The 26,968-nt window shown below is 35.6% G+C and overlaps 1 long non-coding RNA gene across 1 annotated transcript; it reads left to right on the top strand.

The window, feature by feature from the left end:
- Positions 1–335: 335 nt before the first annotated feature.
- LOC118254337 (uncharacterized) lies at positions 336–22,381 on the top strand. The gene is made up of 3 exons (XR_004780656.2): positions 336–398; positions 18,321–18,403; positions 21,831–22,381. It is a non-coding gene; the product is annotated as an uncharacterized LOC118254337 (long non-coding RNA).
- Positions 22,382–26,968: the final 4,587 nt, after the last annotated feature.

Genomic DNA, 26,968 nt, shown 5'->3' on the forward strand with positions numbered 1-26,968 from the left:
GTCCACAGCTTTATCCAATACCAAAAGTTATTTCAATGAAAATGGACTACAACATTCATTCCCACATTTCTCAACTAGGTCTTGCAGAGATTGCAGCTTTTGAACAAAAGTATTATAAAACACAGAAGGAACCCTTTGAATTTTGCTGTTTAAGGAAATTGTCTATAGTATAAGAGAAATTCTCATCTGAACCAACAGATTGAAATCGCCCCTTACCTTTCTCTGTAAGTTTATAACTGTTTATAACATTCAGTTTAATAATACATAGATACCAAATACATAGAAAATTCTCTGCAATATGTTTCAGGTTGCCAAACCCAGTAGTCTGACAGAGGTGAGGCTGCCACAGTGCTGTGTTCCTAGGTCCAGCCAGCAAGGAGGCTGAGGACGTATCCTTGGTAAGCACACACACACACACTTCCACAATATGCATATACATACTCACAAATCTGTCCACACAAATTAACAGAGGCTGAAACATATAGACATAGACAACAAAAACAACCTAATCCTGTCCCCATCTCTGACAGCTCAGAATGGAGGTCTTTTAGTGGGCAATTTATACATACATACAATATGGATGCCTCCAGTGTTAGGCCTTAGACACTCAAGTCTGTCCAGTAGCTAGACCTGAAGCCCATTGTCTTCCAGTTACCTCACACACCTATGTGTACATCAGCTCCACACATATGCAGTATGGATCACTTCAGTAGCTAGCCTTAGTGTACCTAGTAGCTGGCCCCTGGATCCCCAGGTTTCTGAGTTGCCTCATGTACAAAGACACACACACACAGATGGGCCTCTCACCTGATCCCCAGCCCTCACAATCTCCTGAGTTGCTGGCTCAGGCCTCCAGGTCTTTCCATTAGCCAACTCTTCTCTCCACAGCTGCTCCAATACTTGGCTCCGAAGACTCTGTCATACTCACCAGCTAGTCCAGCTTGATGTTTGCTAGCGCTCACATGCTGACATGTGCACCAACACATTATGCACTCCCTCCAGTCTCTCAAATTTCTGGCACCTGAAGCACATGGCTCCCATGACCTGCAGTCCCTCTTCTGGCTGATGGCATGCAGGCCTCCATGTAGACAGATTTAGACTGAAAAAAAGGCCCCTCACCCAGGAAAATAGTCACAAATTGATTTTAATGAGAAAACGGGACAAAATGAGGCTTATCAGGCACGGGGCAGAAAAGTGTATTGATCAGCAGCCTGAAAACAGCATCTGGTCCCTCCTATCTTTTTATCCTTTTATTTCTTAATTCCTGTTCCTCCTAAAACCACCTAGATCTCTCCTGTTGCCTGCCTTTTATTCCTCTTCTAAACCTTCAACAATAAGCCTTGTACAATCCAAAAATGCTCCTCCCTACATATCACAGTGAGTTCCATATGACTGCAGTATCCACCCTCAGACTGCAAGGTGTTTCAGAAAGCTACCTGTTCACTGATGATGATGGGTCTCACTCCTGTTCCATGGGGCAGATGCCCTCCTGGGATGTCCTGGGAGGGACCGTCAGGGGGCTTATTCCTCTGACTGGGTTAATGGGGATTCCCTGTCTACTCGTGTGCCTCTGGGCTTCTTCATGTGTGAGGAGATGAACATTTAATCACAAAACCTGACACTATAAATCTGTCTGAAGTTGGTTTAGCCTGTTTTGTAGCCAGCTCAGGACAATGCTATGCGTATTGCAAGTCTGGCTGAACAGGGTCAAAGGCACATTTTTAAGCTCTGTGTTCTCATATTTCAATCATCTGATGCTTTGGGGCAATCTCAATTTAGATAGAACTAGAATAAAATTTTTCAGTTTACTTAACTGAAACACATCGCTTGCACCTCAACTTTGTAATTTATGTTCCTGAAATAAGTGGGGATCTTCACCAGGTGGAAGGAAACCAGATCCACTGAGAGCCTCAAGAGATCACCTCTGCCCAATTAAGTTGCTTAATCATTTTTTCTGCAAGCCTAACCTTTAGATGAAAATTGAAAGAAAGATGGAGGATACAGTCACCTATGGCACTTCAGCACTGAGGCTCTGCTTCTTCTCACCTACAAACACATATAAAGAAATGGGGAAAAAAAATGCAGGACCTTAAATCAGATATCTAAACAAGGCCAGAGTTATTACAGACTGAAACAGCCAGTATCTCTCCACTGATAGAGGCAATCCAGGGTGATAAATTCAGATGTAAACACTGTACAGATCAACATATAATCTGATGAATCTCACCTTAAACTTATTAGTTAGATGTGCGATATAAGAGAAGTGGATGTTGCTGTAAAAACCTTCAAAGTCACCTACCTCTGAGTACATATAATATATATTACTTGCCATAAGAACTGATGCACTAGTAACTTAAATTCAAGTGTTGGTCAAGTATCTAAGTAAGGTATAATGCATCTATTTTGATAGATACGTTATGAAATTCAGAATCCTGTAAACTCAGCAACTGTTGAATGTTTTTGACTTAGTTTCAGAACAGGATAAATCTAAGTCAGAAAACTCCAATCTAGATTATTCAAGGGGAAAAAACTTTTTTTGTGTGTGTGTGTGTGTGTAAATTTTTTTAGGCTTTTTTTTGTCATTTTTAGATGATTTATTAATTAAAATATATTGAGACATTGAGATATGATCGAAAAAAAAAAAAAAACATAAGAAATCATCACATTACATGGAAAGAATGTTTTTTTTTTGTTTTGTTTTTTCCAGAGATAATTTTTATAAGCACTTGGCTACCAACTCATGTGCTATGTTTTTCATTTGACGAGCCAGGCCTGACCTAAAAGTAATGTAGGACTGAAACAAGGATAATATAAATTAGGATTTGTGCTCATAAATTCCTGTTCATCATTACTCAAATGTCTTCTTTATTTGATATGGTCTGCAGCTTCCTTTAAGACCCATTTTTCAAGTTGTGTTAGCAGTTCATCTTACTGCTTATTCCTTTTTATCCTCCTCCCCACCCCCCAAAAACAATCAAACAGAAAAAAAAAACACAACAACAAACAAACAACCAAACAAAAATATTTTTGGTGTGGTTTGGTTTGGTTTGGTTTCCATCCTTGGTATGCCTTATACATTTTGCTAAATGCTACAGTTCTTGTTGCAGTTCCTGTAAGACTGATTTGACAGATGTCAAGATGCAGTCAGAGGTGCGTGCCATGATAGGAACATACTTCACAGGTGATAGGCTGCATGGCTGCATGGCAGCATCATGACAGTTTATCTGGACATTGTATTTGATACACACAGGGTAAGTGTGGCAATGCACAAATAAGTGCTTTGAAAGAGAATGACAGGCAAAATCTGATTTCTGTTAACAAATAGGGGAAAAAATAAATGTAATGGAAACCAAAATAATAGATTCTATACCTTGAGGTCAATTTCATCCTACATTAAATAAGCTGTATGTATACTATACACACAACATTTAAAAATACTTAAAAATATAGATTATACCTGTCAGCTGCAAGGTTTAATTCCAAGGAGTCCCAGTCTTTGAAAAAGCTTGAGTCTTCCTGTCTGATATACTTTCAATGTAAACTTGTTCTATGAGCAGTTCTACTGACATAAGTAAAAGTGGCAGTGTTTAGATTGCTAGTTGACAGGAGCAAAATCAGGTATCAATCATTCATTTTGGTCTAGGTTTCCTTTAAGACTTATTTATTTTATTTGTTGTTCATAATTCTCAGCAGGGGAAAAAAAAAAAAAAAAGGAATACTGATCTACCCCAAGATTCTTCTAACTCTAGTTAGAAGTCATGTATTCAAAATAAAGCATTAGTATATTTCATTCTTACAGTGCATGGAATTTTGCTTTAAAAGACTCCAGAAGGAGGAGAATGAAGGATACAACAGCTCATTGAGACTCACCATTGGCTATCTGTAGTGATGTTGATCTTTTTACAGATCAACACTGATGTTGTCACTGAGCTGTTAAAACCACGGAAGAGCCAGCAGTAGTGGCATGTAGACTTTCTGAAGCACCATTATCCCCACAGCTGGTAGGATTTTAGACAAAAGTATTCCTGGCATTCTGGAATGCACATAGAGAGAAAGTGAAGAAATATATCTGCTAATAGGTTTTTATTTTTCTTAAGAGTATCTTGGATTCATGACATTTAATCAAACTATGGTTCTTATATCTGCTAAAGATATATATAGAAAAAAAATAGAACTTTTATTTTTGACATATATTCATCCTGTATTTGTGTACTGCAAGTCCTTGAATTTAATTATATACTGGGCCTATTAAGGACATACTGTATCTAAACATAAATCAATACAATTTAAATTTAATTAAGTAAAATCATACCACCTAAATCTTTTACATCTTTTAAAATTTGGACCTTGTGATATAGCAAGAAACATTTCTTTTTATGACCAAGAAGTAAGGACAAATCTGACTGCAAGCTACATTTGCGTACTACATTTGTCTTTTGCACTAATTTCTCATCTAGTGTTTATATATATTTAATTCTTTTCAGCCTTGGAATGAGTAGGCAGTCAGCTCTGATTCTCTATTTTCCTGCTGTGTCACACAGTCCCTCAGGAGATGATCTCCAGAGCCCTCCTGCCCTACTAGGGTGGTACCTCCCCCATGCCATGTTCTCCACATATGGAGGTGTGGTGTACATCATAGCCTGTCATGTATGAAGTGATAAAGAGAACTCATCAAAGGAAGGAGTTGCGAACAGAACCAGCAAAAGATGAAAAGCAGCACTGTGTGCTTCCAGGACACTACAGCCTACAAATTCTCACCACCGTGGATGACAAATATATTGTCAGGTCCAACATAAAAAAAAAAAAAAAAAGAGATAATGAGACAACAATTTTCTGTAGAACACAGACTTAGATAATGATTTTTATCTATATCCTCTGGCTCTCAAAAGATATTCCATTATAGTAAAATTTACTGTGAGTTTTCAGTTAACTGCCCTGGCAGACAGAGTTAATTATAGCAAATATGCCTAAGGCACAGGATGTTAAAAAGGCTGAAGTTTCTTTAACTGCTCCAGAAGTCTTAGCATTCTCAGGAATTTTTTACTATTGGTAACGCCAAATCTTTGGCAGGGCAAACTTGCTTGTTGTTTATTTCCTCAAGTTGTTTGAAGTTGTATTGCCTCAAGAAAATGTTTGCTTGCAGGTTCAGTGGGATAAGGAGAGTACCAGTCAAAATAGGGGGTAAGAAAGTGAGAAAGACAAAATTTAATACTGTAGTAGGAAGAGCAAATCAAACCTGAAACCAGCACATCTAAGGTAGTGAAACCAGGTTAAATATATATATATATATATCAGGAATGTTCTAATTAAGAAACAAAAGAACAAAGGAAAAAAAAAATGTAAGTAATGTGACACCTAAAACTTGTAGAACACTGTTGAGAGACACAAAAGAAAGAAAAAATGACAGAACCTGGGATACTCTGAATTATAGAAAATCTGGGTATAACTATAGCAGGGAAAAGCTGAATCACACAATATTTCATCTGAAGTGGAAATGTCAGAATTTGTCAGCAATAATGCAAAAAAGAACTGTTTAATAAATATTTCTTTTCACTATTATTGTAATAATATAGTAATATAGAAATCATTTTGATTCCAACAATAACATTCAAAAACAGCTACTAACCTCAGATATTTCAAAGAAACACATTTAATAATTTAAATATTTTTAGTAATGATTAACACTGAATAGATATTTGGAGAAAGTAAAAGAAAAAAGAAAAATAAAAGAATTATAAGACATCAAAAACAAGTAATTACAAGAAGTAATCAAGCTGTTTATTTCTGACTATAAATTATCATCAGATGATATATATGCTATTCACATTTCTTTGTTTTGACTTGAGTTTCCTGAAAATGAAACAAATTAATAAACTTCCGATCTCAGTGGTAAGATGAATCCCAAAATCTCAAATACATTGTTTCAAGGTAATTCTTATCATAAAAACTTACAAACTAGGATTAAGCCAATCTATCTGTCTGTTGAAACAAATCTAATCAGGCTGGCTCTTCTTTTTGTAAAGATAGGAATGATTTCATATCCAGATAATATGCTTAAATTTTATTGCAGTCATACCATTTAGTAAAAAGTATACACTGGAATAAGAATGACCTAAAGCAATTTTCCTAACATTGAAATAATTTCATAGCTAGTTTGAATGAAGTTGAAAGTACTATTATTACCATATCCTAAGAAACAAAATTTCTGAGTGAAGGTCCCATTACTGGAATATGGAGGAAAAAGCAAACATAAGTTTCTACATACTTATTTTGGAGAGGCCATCTTTTGACCCATATCTCTATCTGACTTACTGCTCAGATCTAGCTATACCTAGTTATATATAAAGATGTATTAAATACTAAAAGTCCGTATTTGAAGAAGACAGGTGCTTATGACTGGAAGTGAAGAGTAATAAAAAGAAATAACATATGCACCTGTTCTAGAGAGGACTCATTCAGAGAGGTACATAATGTAGCTCAAGCACATAGTGCAGCTGGGTGCTCTATAGCAAGAACTATGTTTATACCACCTAGTAGATTACAACTCTTAACAATGAATAGATATATATGCAAATACCAACTTCATCTGGCAATTAGGAAAATAGCCTTTTCAGATTTATATCTGAATCTGGCAAAGTAAGGAGGGACATATAAAGGCATACAATTTGTATCCTTGACTACTGGCTAATAATTTGCCATTAGTAATGTCAAATGATGAAAAATTGAAATTGCAATAAATACTACTGTGATAATATGCAAAGGAAAAAAGTGAAAGGCTAAGTATTTCATGACTATTTCATGGCTGTTTACTATCTTTAATTTTTGTGGTTTTGTTTTGTTTTGTTTCCTATAGTTGTTGTTTGTTATTATTTATGTCACTATCAGGTGGTTAAGCACATCTTTCTGAGATAAATTAGATGGTTTAGGACTTAGAGATAGATTGCCTAATCTGCTAGTGTCTGTTAAAGGTATGTGTGAATAGGGAGCAGACACCCCATAAAAGCAAGGTAGCCTAACACAGACCAAAATAATATGACTGACTGAGAAGCTTCTTAATTTTTTATATGCTCTGCAAAAGACAATAGCCTGATCACGTCAGTAAGGTGCAGAGTACAGCTTCATCCTTGCCATTTTTGTTGTGCCTTTTGCTACTCGCAACCCTCAGGATTCCAGTAATTTCTCCACATCCTAAGCATTACTGATAGTAAGTGAAAGGTAGGTCCTGCACTGGATACTATGAATATCACACTGAATACCACATCTTATTAAACAAAAATGTAGTGATTCTTAAGACATGAGTGCACAATCTCATTTTTGTACTGAATTTGAGATCACAAGAAAGAAGATGACACTGCTGACAATTTATTTATTTATTTACCATTTGTAGTGTAGAATTCTATTAAACAACAACCCTGTGGTGAAAAGGACAATATAAATGCAAAATAAAAATCGTCATTGCTCAGTACTGCAGCTGTTCAGGGTTTGTATACTGAGGAAAATTGATTGCCTTCCAAAACTAGTCCTTCGCTAATAATGAAATATTGATTGCCTTCCAAAACTAGTCCTTCGCTAATAATGAAATAGTGTGCAAACACATTCCTGTTAAAAGCACTTGCTCTACCCTGTCAAATGTTTTAAAGACTAAAATTTATTTAGACCATTTTGGTCTAAAACTTTTGACCTATTGGAAAGACCCTTTTTTTTTTCTTTTTCTTTTTTTTTTTTTTTGTGGGTAAAGACAGTTCTGGCTTATGAAGGGTTTCTTAGCTCAGATTTTTTCAGTCTAAATGAAGTATAGCAAGACAGACAGACTCCAAAATAGCTATCACCTGAAATATGGGACACATACAATCACAACATTGGCAGACATTGGACTTGAATTTAAGGCCTAGACTTGCAAGCTGATTACTTGACCATGAAAGTAATGTTTTTTCACCATTTCTCAGACAATCAGTTACACTTTATTTAAATAATTGTTCTCATTGTGCTTGAGTGTAAGATATTTTTATTCTGCATTTCGGTGATTAAGGTGCTCAAATGGACAGCAGAAAATTGATACAAAAGGAATTTATGAACACAGCAGTAAAAGAAAACTGGATAATCACTGAATTTTTTTTTTATATATTAATAGAAAGGATTTTTTTTCTGTTTATTTCCTACCATAGCTCTCTAATAGCTTAAACACAATTTTGTCCTTGTTTATTTTACACATCTGATGCATTTTAAAAAAGATTAGTTGTACTCTCCCTCAGCTTCTAATATCTTAGGCTAAGAACTGTACACATTTTTCAGATGAAGTCTCGCCACTGCTTTATATAATGACATTAATGTTTCCATTTTTTTTTTCCTGTTGGATATAATTCTTACTGTCATCATTGCCATATTGCTTCCCATTTTATAGTAGAAATTTGTGCTAGTCCTGTTCATCCTATTTCTGAGTACATGTGATGATATCCTGGTTCTCCTCTGTACTGAAGTCTCCCAACTCTGCATCACTATCTTTCATTAGCACAATAGCAGAGCTGTTAATGTAGAAGTTAGAAGTTTTTTAAGACCAGTATGAGATGCTCTAAGAATAGCTTCCTTCCAGCCTCATTATTTAACTTTCAGCCCAACGTCTTTTTTCTTCAGCAGCTCCTTACCACCTACAATTCTAGAAATAATGTCCATTTTGTCCAGTTAAACTAAGAGTTCAGAAGTGGAACAACTTTTTTTTTCTGTCTTTTTTTTTTTTTTTAAATAATTGCATCACACAGATTAAATCTGCATTTTACTTGTCTAAAAAAAAAAGTATTTATTGTAAAAGATATCATCTAGTTACCTACAATTTACCTTTGGTATTGTCATGTGATATAGCATCACATTTTCCATTTACCTCCATATTCCTACATATTGTTTCAAATTTTGTTCAGTATATTAGATTTTCAGTTTTGGTGATCAGATTTCTTTTTATTTATTTGCTTTGAGATTTTTTAAATTAAAATTGAAATTGTGGGTGTGTGAGGTAGTTCATGTTTTGATTTTACCATTGTGACCAAGTTCTTTTCCTTATACCCTTCCTTGGCAGTTTTCCTTTCTATTTTTATTCAATATGTTTTAATCTCATTGAAAAAATATGTAGCTATATATAAACCTTTCTGATATTTTCTTTGTTTGTTTAATCTGACTGTCTCACCACTGCAGAGTGGTCTCTTTTCTTATTTTCTTATCCACCACATCCACTCCCATCCAAATGCCTTTGCAATTAATTTTTTCTTTCCGCATTAGAATTGCAAAACTTTCTTTCAGCTTGACAGAGCAGAAACATTTTTAAGTCTGTTAGAATAGGCTAAGTTACTTACAAAATCAAGATCTAAGTTTCCCTCGATATAAAAGGCTGTCTTTTTTTCTCCTTCCCCATAGTTTGCATCTTTAGACTGCAAGCATTACATAGAATGTTTTCTAAATTCTTATAAAGGGTCTAGCTAACTGTAGTTTCTGTACTTGATAGAAGTAATCATTAGTATATGATGTTAAAAAAGTTGTTTATAGTAGAGTGGGGCTGCAATGTGTTCTCTGTATAAAGAAATATAAATAAATAATCTGCAATATATTTATTTATTTATTTATTTATTAGTGGAAATCCACTGACCTAGGGAGTTTGTATGCAAAGAAGAACTTCCCTATTAGTCTCAATCAGTACATAAGTTATTTGTTCACCTAACTGTAAGGAATTAGATAGCATCCACGTTACAACCTTATCAAAAGGTAGGTACTAACAAAGATGTATTTTATATGACTGCATAGCAGAATGGATGCTCTGTGCTAAATGACAGAAATCTGTCTTCTCTGAGGCAGGGGAGTTGATCATTCAGAAGTCATATATAGGGAAAGAATGTTACAAAGAGATAACCACGGGTCACCATTTTCAAATGAATTTTATAACTTGAGTAACTTTATGATTTATTAGTTTTATAAAATGCAGTATTCTTTAAGTTGTGAGACTTCCTCAGCGCTTACTCACTCTTCTCTAGATAGATCCTCTGGCATTCAAAGTGTCCGCTGTCTTTATTAAGCTCCTGCTGCTTACGTATTTCTTCAGTTACAGGCCAGTCCTCATCTGATATGGGTATATGTGGTAACACTGAAGTCACTGAGTCAGTTTAAGGAAGGAACTGTTCCTAATGCTCCTTATATGATCAACTTACTATGCTTTTGAGATCTCTGCTGACTAATGAGTTCAGTTGTGCTATATGTACATATGACAGCTACATAGATAATGAATGTCAATACATACATACATAAAATCTTGAAAATGTCCATTTCTGCAGTATTGCTACTCTCCATGTGAACAATATGAGGTTCAGTTTACACCTGGCAAAGCTATGAATCCCACTAAATTTGGTTTAATCATCAAACTATCTCTGACATATTGTCATATATGTCATCAAAGATGACATGCATAACAAAATGGGACTGAACACCTGGCCTCAACCTTTAGGCAAAAACATGTTTTAATATATATTAGATGTAAATAACATTCCAGTGCCTAGATTGTCTAGTGCAAAGATACAGGCTTGCAGTTATGCAGTCAGGTCCAGGAGTAGGAGAACTCATTGACTGGTGCTATGAATAAAGAAGAAAAATCTCTTCTAGCATGTGGCACTTCTGAGTTCAGAAAGAATGGCTAAATTCAGCTATGAGAAGGTACACAAAACTGCAAGTTGACTGCAATAAACCATTCGTGAGAGATGGCAGAAGTGACTTTTTTATCACTTGGCAGTGCCAGTAAGGTCATACCCTATTATATACTCGATAATTTATGTTATTTAATAACTGTATAACTGACCACTTTTTTTTTTTTTTTGGACTTATCCATGCTAATTCAATATTTTGTTTTGTTTTGTTTTATTTTGTTTTTGTAGCAATAGAGTGAAAACCAAAATCTATTTAGTATTTTGTTAGATAATAGTAGAATTTACCTACTGGCAATCCTGAGCCTTTTATTTCTAAAAATGGAAAATCAAGAACTGAAAGTAGTCAAACCTAAAACAATATGAGGGGGACCTATTTTGGATAACTATGGACAACTTCTACTATGTCTTTTTAAAATAACACAGCTCATGTTTCCGAACCTGATTGTTTCTTCTGCAACTTTCAGTGCACAGTGTTCTCGATGGTATAAATCATGTAAACAAGATGCTGAGTTAAAAAAATAATTTTGCTCCTGTTACATAGGGAGAGACAAGGATCCGATTAAAAAGATAGAATTAACTAAAGCAGTTACAGGAGTCTTTTTGTTTTCTGAAAACATCTCCTTACTGTCTAGTTTAAAAATAGCAGTTAACTGTTCAGCCAGGTACCTTGAGTCTTCCCTTGATATATTAAAAGCTAACGATAGAGCAAAGGGTCACAAATCATTGCTCTCACTCAGCTGGCTGTGGGCAGGTAAAGGAAATGCTAAGTACTAGACGAAATAGTTTTGAGGAGCAGGTATGGAAAACTTGGATAAGATTTGTTATGTTGTCTAGAGCCTTGCTTCAGGAACATTCACACAGGGCAGGTTTTTATAATCACTTCTTCTAGATGTCAGAGACAGGATTCAACAAAAAATGTGACCTCATTGCACGTACACTAAGTCATTCAAGTGAAAGCGCTGTATATGAAAATGCCTTGAAACGAAAACTGCAGCTTTCCTTAAATAGTTTGAATCAGTGAAAGCAACTATAAAAGAAGAAAGTAATTCAGATTAAAGGCCAGTCTGTTTTTTTTTTTTTCTTTTTCTCTGTAGTAGCGTGGAACATTATGTTTAGTATGCATTACATTCTGTTTTCTTTCATGTTCACTGGCAATTACACTTTACAATCTGTTTACTGTGTACAAAGAGTTTGATTAATCTTCTCATAGTTCTCTGTATGTTTCTATTCCACTGACGGAATCTCTTCTGTGGTTCATTTATGATCGGTAAGTTCTCCTGGATATTAATCAAAGACAATATAACCTAATGGGGAAAGTTCCTTGCCACTGTGTCTTCAAAACATCAGTACAATAAATCCTATATCCATTAAATTTCATTAACCTACTATGATATACATATAGCTATATTTTGCCAGTAATCAAAAGTAGTAAGGCAAACATAAAAATGCATGATTTTAGCCTTCCTAATATAGATTTCTCTTAAACCTACCCATTAAAAATATGTTACATTTTGTATGTATACAGACAAAAAAAATAATAATAATAACAACAACAAAACACATTAATAAATCAAAGTAGTCCATTTGGAACATCTCCTGCTTGCCCACCTTTTTACACATTATATATATAAATATATATATATATATATTTTTTTTTTCCAGGATACATATTTACTCAATACATCAGAGACTGATATTTAGGTAAACGATGCTCTATAGGTTTTGAAAACTAAGTTATCTATGGCAGTGGAATAATTTTCCAAGGTCTTGTAGCTCTAACTTGGAGGATGCTCATTATCAAATCACACAACAATGAATTTAAAAGAAACATGTATTTATATGCATACATATTTATGTAATACACACTGTCAAATGAATGGTTAAATATCAGAAAACTTGTTTACTTGCAATTAAAATTTGGAATAAAAGTTATAAAAAGTTAAGTGTACCTAAATACAGTAAGAAGCAGGCTTAGAAATCTGAAGTCAAGACTTTCTATTTTGATATCATTAAGTCATTTTGGGACTAACATTTGGGACTAATCAGCAATGAGTTACTCTTCATTAACACTGATATCAGTAAGATCACTCACATACCCTTTGTCTTTAGCTTCTGACTGTGTTCCCTTCTGAAGTAGTAATGGAAGGGATAAACAGCTTCAGAGCCAGGTTTGAGTAAACATGTTTTGTCTTTGAAATCTTCATTTAGTTTAATGTATGTTTGTACACATACACACATATATGTATAATCTCTTTCAGAATATATAAATATTTAATATAACTTATTTTGTACTTTCACATTTGAATTGAGCAATGGAAATTTTCTTTTGAATTGAAATTTTATTGATAACAGCATGTGCTTATCAGTTCAGGAGAGAAAAGTTGTCTCTGCTCTTACAACTTGCAAAGAGGTTGTTGTTTCAAATGTTATTTTTTCTAGTAGACAGCTCATTAGATCTCATTACTAGTCAGCAGCTGTCACAGAGAATGGATTTCAAACTTATGGCAATGCATCTCCTCACAAAAGCTTTCTCCGAAAACAGGGAAACAATTTATTTTGTCATTAACCTTGAATGACATTATACATGGCTTCATTTACACCTTTTGATCTGCTGAAGAGCATTTCAGAATTCAGTAGTTTAAACATGTTTTATGGCATTTGTTCTTTTTGAAGTGCTGATTTCTGCTATTGGAAAACTGTAAACCAATAAATGAAGTAAAAAAAAAAATCTCCAAATTCCGTTATAAAAATAGGAAGGAAATATTTTACTTGATTCACCTCGCAGGCTGTTTGCAAGGAAGGAGGGATGTCAAGGATTCATTGCTCCAATCAAAACAAGACACGAACTTGACCTAGAGAAGCTGGACCAGGCAACTCCCATTAGTAACAGCACAAACTGTAGGGTTAGTATGTTATATTAAAGAAAAAAAGAAAAAAAAGAAAAAAAGTCCAGGAAATTTTGGTAATGTAACTTCAGAATTACTACTGTTAATTTATTTTTTTCTGAACAAGTATATTCCAAAGGTCTTACTTGTGAAAATCTAGAAAGAAATAGAAAGAAAGCAGAAATATTTCTAGAAAACATTAGAAAGAAAATAGGGATTGTTATTTGCAAAGCTAGAAACAATATACAATAATCTTTTTACTTGATTTTTTTTTCTTCTTCATTTTTTAGAAAATATAAAATGAAGAATTTCACACAGTATTTCAGGTCCAAATGTTCTCTAACCTCTGTCTTATCAAATATTTTGCATCCTTAAGTATAAACACAAGTTAGCATTAAAAAACATCTTCTGAATAATGGAAAATTTGAAGGCCTGAGGGTGCTTACAGAAGACAATAGCTTCAATGAGAAAAAAATTCCAGCAGCTTTTCAGGCAGTTTGTTAGATATTTTCTAAGAAAATGAAATAGTAAATATCTGATTTACAACATAGTTTGTGACTCTGAAAACACTTTTTTTGTTGTTGTTGTTTTCTCTTTGATTCTTAGTATCAGTCTTTTTTTTTTTTTTAATTTTTAATAAAGCACTTCATAGGGCTTTTGTTGTTTTTGTTTCCTCTTGATATGAGGCATATATGCACGCCAAATTATTGTCTTCCACAGGAGAAAGGTGTTCTGTTCTATTGTCAACTGTTTTTATTGTTAAACAAATGGTTTCTAGTTTTACCATCTGCCACTTTTGGAATATTTACAGCATGTAACTACAAAATTCTATTAAATATTTTATACAAAGTACAAATCCTGATACTTATTATGTGCAAATGCCAAAACATAACATAAGAGAAAATAATATGGAACATTAACACAAGAAAGAGTACAAAAGCTACATTTTAGATTCTGAATACTCACATTTGTATATTTTATATACAAAAAAGTGTTACCTATCTCGACAATTGAGACTTGTCTTAGGGTTGAAAAGAGAAAGTAAAAAAATATATATATATAAATAAAAATAAATACTCAAACAAAACATATATGAAAGCAATCACAATGAGTTCTTAAAAAGCAATGACAACGCACACATTACTTTAGCCTAACAATGACAACAACTAGGACAATGAATCCTTACACAGGTATACTTATGTTTCATCTACTTTGTCCTTGTTTTGGGGGCATGTGACAGTTAGATCCTGCACCACCCTTGCAAATCTGGGGCCTGTGGTCTCTTGCCCATATATCAGGTTTCCTTCCAGTTGGCTGCCAGTGACAGGCCTTGCAACTAGAATGAATTGATGCCACCTGAGGAGGTGTGCCAGCTTTCTGAGCTGTGCTTTGAAGGCACCGCAGAGTGGAATCCAAAATGCTGATGTGTTGTTCGAGTCACCAGAGGGGAATTCTTCACACCCAGTTTTATGCACCTAGAAATGGCTTTGTAAATTTGAACTAATCACTGTGAATTCTGTAATCAATGGAAAGAAACAGAGATCTCCAAAATATGATTCAGCTACCTCTCAGGTGACTCATGATACTTCTGGCTCTGTATGCCAGCATATTTATAGTGAAGCTACTAGATGGCTGTCTTATTTTTGATATTTTAAAAGAAATTAATGAGTTGGGTTAGTTTATCTGAGGATACTGTTCCTATGGTAGGTATTAGGAATGTTCTTAGAACATCAATCAGATAGAGGATTTAGGGAGAGAGACATACAGTTTCTAAATTCCTGACAAGCTAGATAAGACAGCTTGCAACCATGAATGTAACAGGTCTAAGTAATAAACTGAACTGCACAGAACATATGGATTCCTGTCAATATGCAGTTACGGCACTTTTAGGAACTCTAAAGGAAAGTGTAATGACATCTGCAGAGTACAAGTGCTTCCACAATGAAGCAGACTTGAGATCACAACTTTGAATTCAGGCATGTAAGTCCTTTTCTGATATCTAGATTTATATGATATGCCAAATATCACCAAGGCAATCCAAGGCAGGGAAAGGATTTGACCCAAGACCTCAACTTCTGAGCTAATATTTAAAATAGTCTGTAAATCAGTCTTTCTTTTTGACAGTTCACTATGTGAGAATGTAATTTGTTTCTAAGCAAAACATGTTCCAGATGGTTTGCATTTGTAACCGTACTTGAGGAAGAATTATGAATGTACTTGTTTGGCTTCCATGTTAGAATTACATGATGAAATATTTCTCATTTATGAGTGTCTGGACCTAATATTTTCACACAGCTTTTACTTTCAAAAGTCAGATTCATACCCCTTATTTATTTATTTTATTTATTTATTTAGTTACCCTTAGTTGTCCTTGATAGAAATTGTGTTGCATAGACACAAACAAAAAAGTCTGAAACTGAATGTCACCACATTTCAGGATTTTGTGGCTGCTAAAGAAGCTGATGCTGAAACTTTCAAAATTTTAGTATTTGTGGGAATAAGCTCAAAAGATTGAACTGAAAATATGATGAAACAAAATAAGGGAAAATGAATATATTTTTGATCTTTTTTTTTTTTCTTTTCTGCAAAATATATGGCATATCCCTACCTAAAACAGTTCAACTAGCCTTACTAAGTGAGAGATCAATCTGTAAAAAGAACTCCAAAAGCTTTGAAGCATCACATTTCTATAACTAACTCCTCCAAGAATATCTCATGATTCAGAACAATATAGCACCCTAAAATGCTCTGAATCCTATGATTCTTCACCTTCTCTTATGGTTATCTGTTGTCTTTTGTTTGAATGTGGATATTTTTTGGGTCATATTCATGGATCATGGAACTAGATTGGAACAAGCTTGACTGATAAACATTTTCCTTTGAAAACCAATCCAGAGCTCCATTTAAAATGAAAATAGTACATTTAATTAAATAAGCTAATTTATGGAGTTTAGGTGTCTTTGTTTTTAATATTAATATATTATCATCTGAAGATATGATAAGAATTATGGTTTGGTGTGCTTGTTCAGTTTGTTTTTGAAGTGCTATTTAATTGTTTTACATTGTGTAAACAAAGGATGTCTTTATTTTCTTTGTCACAATCTAAGATTTCTTTGTAGAGATTGCATTGTTTCTGAAGCCTTTTTCAAAATGTTAATCAGAAATCTCTGATAGGATTAAAACAGGCATATTTACATTGAAGGAGACAACTGAGAAGTACCATAAAAGCACGAGAGGTAGAGGAATAAGAATACCATTTTTGCAATAACCAAGTCTATTTAGCCATAGTGCAAAACAGCAAATTTCAGATTGATGAGGAAAAATAATATTTTTTATTTTACAAATTAACTGGAAATTCATTGCAAAAAGACAAAAAGATGTCTACTGAAATTGGAGAAGAAAAAAAAAGTGAAACTTAGTGTTGGCTCACTCAAAATATTGGCTGACAAAAAATAGTGGCTCAGGGGAAAAAAAAAAAAAAAGGACAAAATCTCCACGTGAATAAACAAACAAAAACAAAAATAAATAAATAAATAAATAAATAAATAAAAAACCTTTCATAAGGCAAGTTTCATAAGCAGAAGGCAACTTCGTAAGCTGAAGTTAAAATAGCCAAAAAGCACTGATTCTGTCTTGCTATTTACCAGCTTTCTTTAAAACATCATTTTATAGAATCATAGTATCATAGAATATCCAGAGTTAGAAGGGACCCACAAGGATCATCGAGTCTAACTCCTGGCATCACACAGATCTACCCAAAATTTAGACCATATAACTAAGAGCACAATCCAAATGCTTCTTAAACTCTGACAGGCTTGGTGCTGTGACTACGTCCCTGGGGAGCCTGTTCCAGTGCGCAACAACCCTCTTGGTGAAGAACCTCTTCCTGATACCCAGCCTGAACCTCCCCTGTTGCAGCTTGACCCCACTCCCTCAGGTTCTGTCACCGGTCACTAAAGAGAATAGATCGGCGCCTGCCCCTCTGCTCCCTCTCGTGAGGAAGCTGTAGACCGCGATGAGGTCTCCCCTCAGCCTCTTTTCCAGGCTGAACAGGCCAAGTGACCTCAGCCACTCCTCATATGTCTTCCCCTCTAGTCCCTTCACCATCTTTGTAGCCCTCCTCTGGACACTCTCCAACTTTTTCATGTCCTTTTTGTACTGTGGTGCCCAGAACTGCACACAGTACTCAAGGTGAGGCCACACCAGCGCAGAGTAGAGCGGAACAATCACTTCACTTGACCGACTAGCAATGCCATGCTTGATGCATTTGTGCTCCTACTTCTCTTCACACAGTGGATAAATAACTTCACACACACACAATCCTGCTTATTCATTTTATTGTGTAATTATACTTTAGTCATCCTAGGACAAGGTGACCATTATTACAATGACTAAATAGCCCTGGTTATGATTGAAATCTGTGGCTGTTATGGCATACACCTCTGTGCTATTATTGATGACTGAAACTGTTAAAGAAGAGCTTATACATTGCAAACTTCTTCCAGTGGCTGTCTTTGAAAGTAATTTTTACTCTTTTAATATGGAATAGTTGAAAGCTGTATAACTAAACAAAGGTCTGTGTGCAGCATTTGATGCAGTAAATTAGCAACATATGAGATGGAAAAATATTCAAAACTTAGACAACAGTAGATGAGCTCCTTAAAATAAATTGCTTTCTATGTCAGCACTAAAGATGTAGCAATTATGATTTTTATTAAATATATAGCAAATAACATGCAATGTTTGATTTATTTCTCAGACTATTTCAAAAGAAGAACACGCCGTCATGTTCCTGCCACAAACTTTCTCTCCTTTGGACAGATTCTCAACTTGCTCTGACAGGTATGTATTTCCATATTCTGTCTAATATGTTTACCATTAATTTTGTTAATCTGTGTATTCTGATAATAGTTCAGGCTTTGGCTAGATACTAACTTAGTTGTGGAATTGACTATATTTGATTGTAGAAAGTAGCAATATATTTGCAATTTCCACATTAGTGTTCTTGTCTTTGTATGCAGTTCCAGCTGTCTCAATGGGGAAGAGCTGGAAGGGGAAAAGCCATTAGATAGTTCTAATTGTTGATGTGTGTGCTAAGCAACATTAGGGTCTTCTGATGAATATCATTTTCTCTTCCCAAAAACTTCATACAAACTTCATACATGAGCAGGTCCTCAGCTGGTTTTCTGACAAATAGTCCAGGATCCACTGGATCCTTGGAAATAAGTCTAAGGCATATCCTTCAGGTAGGAAGATTTTTAATTGCTTTCAGGCTTGTAAGTTTTTTTCTCTGAAATTAGTCAGAGTAATTTTTTGCTTTTGTTGTTGTTTTCTTTTTGTTTGTTTGTTTCTTCTAGGTTAGTCTTCTCATGGCCCCAGAAACTAGCACAGAGAGTAAAAAAAAAAAAAAAAAGCTAAAAAACAAGTTTAAAAACTGCATTGGGTTGAGGTGTGCAAAGGGGAAGTTGCCCCATGTCAGATAAAGAGCCAGTTCCAGATGGATCCAAAAGAGACCCACTGCTGGCCAGAGCTGAGCCAATGAACTATTCTGGTTGTGCCTCTGTGAGAACAGATTTAAGAAAATAAAAAAACCTGCTGTGCAACAGAGAGAGGTGTGAGAAACAGCCCTGCAGACACCAAGGTCAGTGAAGAAGGAGGGCAGGAGGTGCTCCAGGTGCCAGAGCAGAAGTTCCCCTGTGGCCTGTGGAGAGGCCCCTGGTGGAGCAGGCTATCCCCCTGCAGCCCATGGTTCCCTCATGCAGCAGATCTCCACACTGCAGCCTGTGGAGGAGCCTCTGGTGAAGCAGGTGGATGTGGCCTGGAGGAGGCTGTGGCCCATGGAGAGCCCCCGCAGGAGCAGGCCCCAGGCCGGAGCTGAAGCCCATGGAGAGGAGCCCACGCAGGAGCAGGGGGTCTGGGGGGAGCTGCCACCCGTGGATGACCCATGCTGGAGCAGTTTGCTCCTGGGGGATGGACCCCCTGGTACAGAGCCATGTTGGAGCAGTTCTTGAAGAGCTGCTGCCTGTGGGAAGTGCATGCAGGATCAGTTTGGGAAGGACAGCATCCCGTGGGAGGGACCCCACGTGGAGCAGGGGCAGAGAGTGACCATGAAGGAGTGGCAGAGATGAAGCATTAGGGACAGACCACAGCCCTCATTCCCCGTTCCCCTGTGCCGCTTGTAGGGAGGACATAGAAGAGGGTGGATGGGAGGAAGGTTTTTTTAGTTTGGTTTTAGTTTCTCACTACTCTAGTCTGTTAGAAATAGGCAATAAATTATATTAATCTCCCTACACTGAGTCTGTTTTGCCCATAGCGGTAATTGGTGAGTGATTTCCCTGTCATTATCTCAACCCTTGAGCCCTTTTTTCATCATATTTTCTCCCCCTCTTCCTTTGAGGAGGGGGAGTGAGAGAGTGGTTGTGGTGCAGTATAGTTTTCCATTTAGTGTGAAACCTCCACAATGATAATAAACATATGGCACAGGTTTAAAAGATAGACCAAGAATGAAACTAACTCCTGTCACCCTAGCCATCAACACCTCTCCCCCCACCTCCCAGTGAAAATCCAGAAGAGAAAGCTGGGTGAGGTTTGGGTAAGATTTTTGGGAAACACTATTTTGGTGGAGAAGTTTTCTGTACTGTTTATTATCAGTAAATCTCAGCCTTCCTTGGAGATCTCTATTTTACAAAAGAGGAACTGAGGCACCATAGTATGACCTTATTTGTCTAAGGTCAAAACTGCTGCTGAGTAGGAAATAGAAGCTTAAATCCTTTTCCAAACCAGCTCATTGACTATGAGCTGAAGAATCCAGGATTAACCTGTGCTATCTGTTTGTTTGTGGGGTTGAAGAAGGTGTTAGGGGCTACAGTCAAGCATCAGTTTAAGCTTCCCTAGCATTCAGTAAGAAAAAGAATAGTTCTTAACAAAGTGTTTTAAGAGTCCAGATGGTTAAGTGCACTCTTGTGTTGCAAAATAGTTCATTCTGCCAACCTGGACAGTCAAATGTAAAATACCCCTCCTGTAGGGACATAAAACAAACAAACAAACAAACAAACAAACAAACCCTATCAACAAAAAATCAACAAATTGAGCATATTCTTGTACCCTAACAGGGTATGATATTCAAGTCCAAAATGTTTACCTAGTTTAGAAAACTTAAAAACAAGCTTCTGGATTCCTGAAAGTCTATTTCTGGTGAAAAATATTTTGTATGTCTTATTTATTATCTCTTGCTTAAGTTGTGCCTCTCTGTATAAACAAGGTGACTTGAAATGGAGTAGGGAGCAATTCAAATATGTATCTTCCACTTCCTAAACAAGTCTTGTACTTGATTTTCTTCTCCATTCTGTCTTGGTTACCTTTTGTCAGAGTATACCCACCAATTTAGAGAGACAACTGTATGCATAAGGGGCGGACTGCGTGGTTAGCTGGGGCTTATTCGTGGGGTTTAAAGATGTGGGCACAATTATAAGACACAAACAGATCTCAGATGCTCATCAGAATAAAATATGTAACCACTGGACCTATTCATAGAAACTTAGGCTCCATGTGATTCTAAGCATGAGCAGGGCTAGGATGCACATTAGCGAAAGCTGTGTGTTGATAAGGATTGTTTGTGTTAGGTGCTATAAGACTCACGTGCGTCCAGTATTTCTTTTTGAAACCCCTCATAAGTTTTTGTTTTGTTGTGTTTTTAGATGAAACTGAATTATAGTTCTATTTCTGAAGGAAAAGTAGAGAATTAAGAACTGAGTCACAGCCTCATAATATAGGGTGTTGTGTCTCTGGTTAATTGAGGTTTTATCACAAACGTAATTAAACTGCCTGGTCAGTACAGGGAATGAATAAACCTCTGTGCTTTAAAAATGTTTTAGCTTGGATCACGCAACTTTATATACATTCTCAAACCACATTTTTGCCACCTTCTACTCTAGAAAATTATTAGGGGAAGCCCAGTTTTAGCAAAAAAGGAATAATCAATATTTTATTAGGATTAATAAATATAACTAATATTATATCGTTGTGTAATGAAACTGGAGACTTGTATAATCACTGTACAAAATACTGCCTAGATTAAGTTTATGAGTTCAATGGGGAGAGTTGCATGTTATAGCTCGAGACCAAAGGTGTTCATGTAAAAATAGAGGAATCTTGACAAGGTCATACAGAATTCAGGAACCTACATGCCCAGCTGTTACCAATAAAATGTCTAGCTCTTCATTTTGCAGCCAAAATGATGGAATTAAGATTTATATTTAAATCATTATAGGTCTGTTGCTTTCAGTGGAATTATGATGATTGCTACCAGTGCAGAACTCCACATGCTTAAAGACTCTGTGTATTCCTATTTCCTGCACTTGTTCTTCTTCTAATTAATGGATCTTTAACTTATGAAGTCCTCTGTTGCAAGATAAATATGTGATATTAATCAATGGGATTTGCATCAGAGAGGTGTGTTACGTGATTTGTTTATGTAAATAACACAAGAAGTGAACATTCCAAGGGCAAACAGTAAGTGATATTTGATTGGAGCTATTAAGAACAACGTGAAATGCTGCTTAATAAAATAACACCATGTGACTTCTAGTGCTAGATTAAACTAAAAGGTTAACGTGTCATTTAAACAGAAAGATGGAACAAATAGCATTTTTATTTACTGTTTATAGATAGGAATGACATTTCTGCTGTAATAGTTAAAACGAAAGTACTAATAATTGTCCATTATCATTTGAGAATGGCCTGGTATCTAATGAATGCATGTGCTCAGAGATTCATTTCCTTGATAATAAATTGTTATTATTAATGTGTAGAGAAAATAAATGTATTTTTACATGAAGAATGAATTTGTTCTGTGATTTCTTATAGAAATGTGGTTAAGAAGGTAACAATTTATGAATCCACTAATAAAGGCAGTCTTGAGGAAAAACACAGATTTTCTGGAAATGAACCAAACTTTTCCTGTCATCTTCTTTAGCAAGGGCAGCAGGGAAAATTTGCTATTCCAATCTCCTCCTCATTTCCTTTCAGGTCATGTCTTCTTCTTGACCTCTGAATAGATATTTCTTACACACATTCTATATGCATCATTTTAATCAGTCATCTGAAATTTAAAGAACCACAATAATTTAAATCCTATTTAAATGTTATCATAAATAAGAATTTACGTAATGCACAAGGCTTTCGCTTGAGGCTTTGATGCAAGAACAAACTCCTTTTTTGTTCTATGTACTTATTATGTAGTCAGAGAGAAGAAACACTATTTTCCAGTTTAAGTGACCAAACAAACTTAAGTGACCAGTCACACAACAGGGTAATTACAAGTAAAAATATGGTATTTTCAATAGCATAAATAGACCCACAGACATATGTTGTCCCAGGAGCTCAGAAAATCACTGAATTCCAGCTCTTCACTGATTCTACAGCTTCTGCAGCCATTCATCTAGCCAGGCTCATTCATCCCTCTGCATCAGTTCAGAGCAATGATCAATAAGGTTAGTGACTGTGCATATAGTTTTATCAATATGTTACATTTCCACATGTAACATTTTTGATTCCCAAGGAAAAGCCTTGGGTTTCTTTCTTGTAGGGTCACACAAACACATGCATACAGCCATCCCTCTCTTGTCCTCTAGGTTCTTCACAATCATTGCATTGTGCTAATTGCTATTTGTAGGACTACTGCCCTTCTACTGCAGAATATTAGCAATAGAGTCTATGATGGGAAGTACCTCTTCACTCTTGGAAGTTACTTGACCAAGATAAAGCTCCTTTGTTACTATTAGCCAGCTAAATATACCCTGGAGCCAAAAGATATACACAGCACATCACAGCCCTGTGGGTCAAGCTATACATGAAGTATAACACAACATAGCACAAAACAGGCTTGTACCTTCTTGGGTGAATCACCAGTTCCTCAATGTATCAATGTTTCCATGTTTCCATGTCTCAATGTCAACATCTCATCGGTCTTTCAGTTAGGATCATTACCAACTTATCTAAAATATTTCTACGATCTGCTGCTTTGCTTATTGTTCTGGAAGCAAATGTTTCAAATGCTCAAATAGCAAACAATATTCTGTGTCTGCATCTCTGTGACCTTGACTAACTGTTAAGCATATTACAGCTGTTCTCCACCACAGAGGTAGCATACTCCACCAATGAGAGTACACAATAAAAAAATGAGCTGAAAACAGAAACCTGGGCATACTTTACTGTTCCTTGATGCATACTGTTGCAGACTTCATTTAGGCATATGTTAGTCCTGTCTGCAGTATATACATGGAGGAAACCTGCCACTTTCCCTGTCCCTATTAGCCTCATCTTGGCCTGTAATAACTGCCTAAAGTCTCATACCTACTCCAAATAGTAATTAATTATAATTCCAAAGCATCTGGATATGTCTATATCATCTATATCTACATTTCTATATCTATAAGTGTATATAATTCTCCTTGTTCTGACAGTCTTTTAGTTTATCCCTCTGAAGTAAGGTACCAGTACGATATATGGTCGTATATTATGTTTCTATAGAAGTTGTAGATGTCCCCTCCCTGGAATTATTCAAGGCCAGGTTGGATGGGGCTCTACACAACCTGATCTAGTGGGTGGCATCTCTGTCCAGGGAAGGGGGGAGGAACTAGATGATCTTTAAGGTCTCTTTCAACACAAGCCATTCTATGATGATTCTTTGATTCCTACACATGACACTACAAGATTTGCTGCAGAATTATCCAGTCTCATTGCTGTTGTAACCTTCTATCTTTACTATTTAGAACCTACCTATGCAGTGTGATTTTCCACTGAGGTCTCTGAAGAGCCACTACACTTAAACAAACAAACAACAACAACAACAAAAACCCCACCTCCACCTAAGGTTCATAAAGGATCTTGGTCTTGACAGTTTCTGTTCAATAAAGTCCTGAAGCTGCAATTTCAGATATTTTAATTTGCATTCCATGGCATCTTATTAGAAATCTAAACATTTCAGGTACATATTGCTAATCTTTTTTTTTTTTTTTTTTTTTTTTTTGTTTTTTGTTTTTTTTTTCATCATGCTCTAGGTTTTGTGAAGCCTTCCATATTATGTATTTATTTTTTCATCTTTCGTGTAGTTTTAATTATATTTGTTATTCCTGTCATTCCCTAGAATATCATATATACAGCTCTTGAAGGCCCATTGAATAGCTATATATTTTCACCTGCAAGATTATTGGCATATGTCCAAGCTGCAGTGCAAATAAGAAAAGTTCAGAAGCTTACCTTTGTCCCCTTGTTAATTTATATCATAATGTATTCCCTTATTTTATCATTATTTGGCACTGTTACAAACCTCCTGTTAATGAGATGCTCAATGATTTCTCTACTAAGTTTGATGAAAATGCCAATGTAGGTTCTAAAAGCAGTCCAAGTTTCGTTCCAGTAAACAACCATTTGAAAAATTAATTACTTCATATGTGTGAAGATAAGATGCTCATTCTCATAAGAATCATTTTTACAGTTTCAGATTTAAAATAAACATACACCCCAAAATAATAATAGATTCATGATCTCTTAAGTGTACTGATTATTCCCTGTTTAGTAAAATGTTGCCAGAAGGTGACTCTAGCAAAATTGCAAAGGCAGCTTACCCCAAACCATACAGGTCCTAGTAATTTGTAAGGTATGTCTTATTTCTGGCATGTATTTTACTTACAGTGGTATGAGTTAGTAGGTATTCATCTGACTATGACAGATGAAGAACAATCAACAATTTTATATTTTTTCTTTCAGAAACAGAAAAGAAATAACCTTGCATGTAGGGAAACAACCTTACCAGCTTGACAGAATTTGAGACTTGTCTCAGGAAAATGAACATCGAAATTAGCCCTTGTAGTTTCTCAGCTGACTACCAAAAAGTTGACACATTTATATAGACAACAGTTGATCATGAAAAGCTTCCCCATTTTTCCACGTGCAGCTCATGTGTGATGCAGTCTTGCATATTCCATATTTTCAGGTATTTTACTGAAATGTAAGTCAGAACTAGGTATAAAAGAATATAAAAAGAAAGCCTCCAAAGGAGGCAAAGATGGCAAAGGGTCTAAAGGGGAAGATATATGAGGAGCAGATGAGGTCCCTTGATTTGTTCATCCAAAGAAGAGACTGAGGGGAGGCGTTGTGACAGCCTGCAGCTTCGTCACGAGGGGAACGGAGGGGCAGGCACTGAGCTCTGCTCTCTGGGGACAGTGACAGGACCCGAGGGAACAGCATAGAGCTGGGACAGGCTGGGTGTTAGGAAAAGGTTCTTCACTGTGGATGGGTGATTGGAATAGGCTCTCCAGGGAAGTGGTCAGAACACCACACCTGCTGGAGTTCAAAGAGGTATTTAGGCAATGCTCTCAGAAACATGGTGTGATTTTTGGGTGGTCCTGTGTGGAGCCAGGAGTTGGACTCAATGATCCCCATGGGTCCTTTGTAACTCAGGATATTCAATGATTCTATGACTCTATGATTTTTTCTCAGCCTTTATATTTATATCAACTGAAACAAAAACCAAAAGATAGTGAAAATGCTGCAATTACATATTTAGACATTATTTGTTGATTTATTCATAAAAGAATATGGTCCCTGTTTTCTTTTTTTAGTGATAGAGTGTACCCTTCTGCTTTTTCTTGATATTTGGGAGGGAGGAATGCAATTTCTTAGCTTTTCTAAAAAAAAAAAAATGTTTAATAGAACAAGCATGTATTTATATTTTGTTTGGCTAAGAATTTTTCTGCATCCCAAAAAACTAACATGTATGTTATTTTCATGAGAACTGTAGCTCAAATCAAGGACATCTTAATTTTATTAGCAGCAATTTGTCTAGCTACAATAAATCTTGACTGATCTGGGTGTACCTATCTAACTAATACACTTTTCTGTACATTTGCCAAAACTGCAGAAAGATAGAATATCTTATTTTATTTGAATAATATAGGTTATTTTAATTATGTATGCAGGGAATGAAAATTATTCTTCTTTTCCAGTGTAAGGACATTCAGGTTTTGTTTGTTTGGTTGCTTGGTTTTGGTTTTTGTTTGTTTGTTTGTTTGTTTTGTGTGTGTATGTGATCACTTTAAATAAGGGTATTGATATAGGAAATAAAACACATTGTAAAATTACCACCAATTCAGATCTTTCTGTCTTCAAGACAATACCCGCTGACACATTTATCATGCAGTTTGTGAGGGATTATCTGTCTTTCATTTCTAACTAAAAAGAAGTAGCGCCTTATGATCAACTAAAACATTCTCCAGAAAGGATTATCTGAGATACGTGAAACTTTAAATATTTTTTCAAAACAGCTGATACTAATACTAAGAAGATCATTTGTTATCCTCATTAGTGGGATTACAATAGTGTCCATTTTTTGTAGGTTTCCTACCA

Source organism: Cygnus atratus, chromosome 3 (genome assembly GCF_013377495.2).
Source record: "Cygnus atratus isolate AKBS03 ecotype Queensland, Australia chromosome 3, CAtr_DNAZoo_HiC_assembly, whole genome shotgun sequence".
Lineage (NCBI taxonomy): Eukaryota > Metazoa > Chordata > Aves > Anseriformes > Anatidae > Cygnus > Cygnus atratus.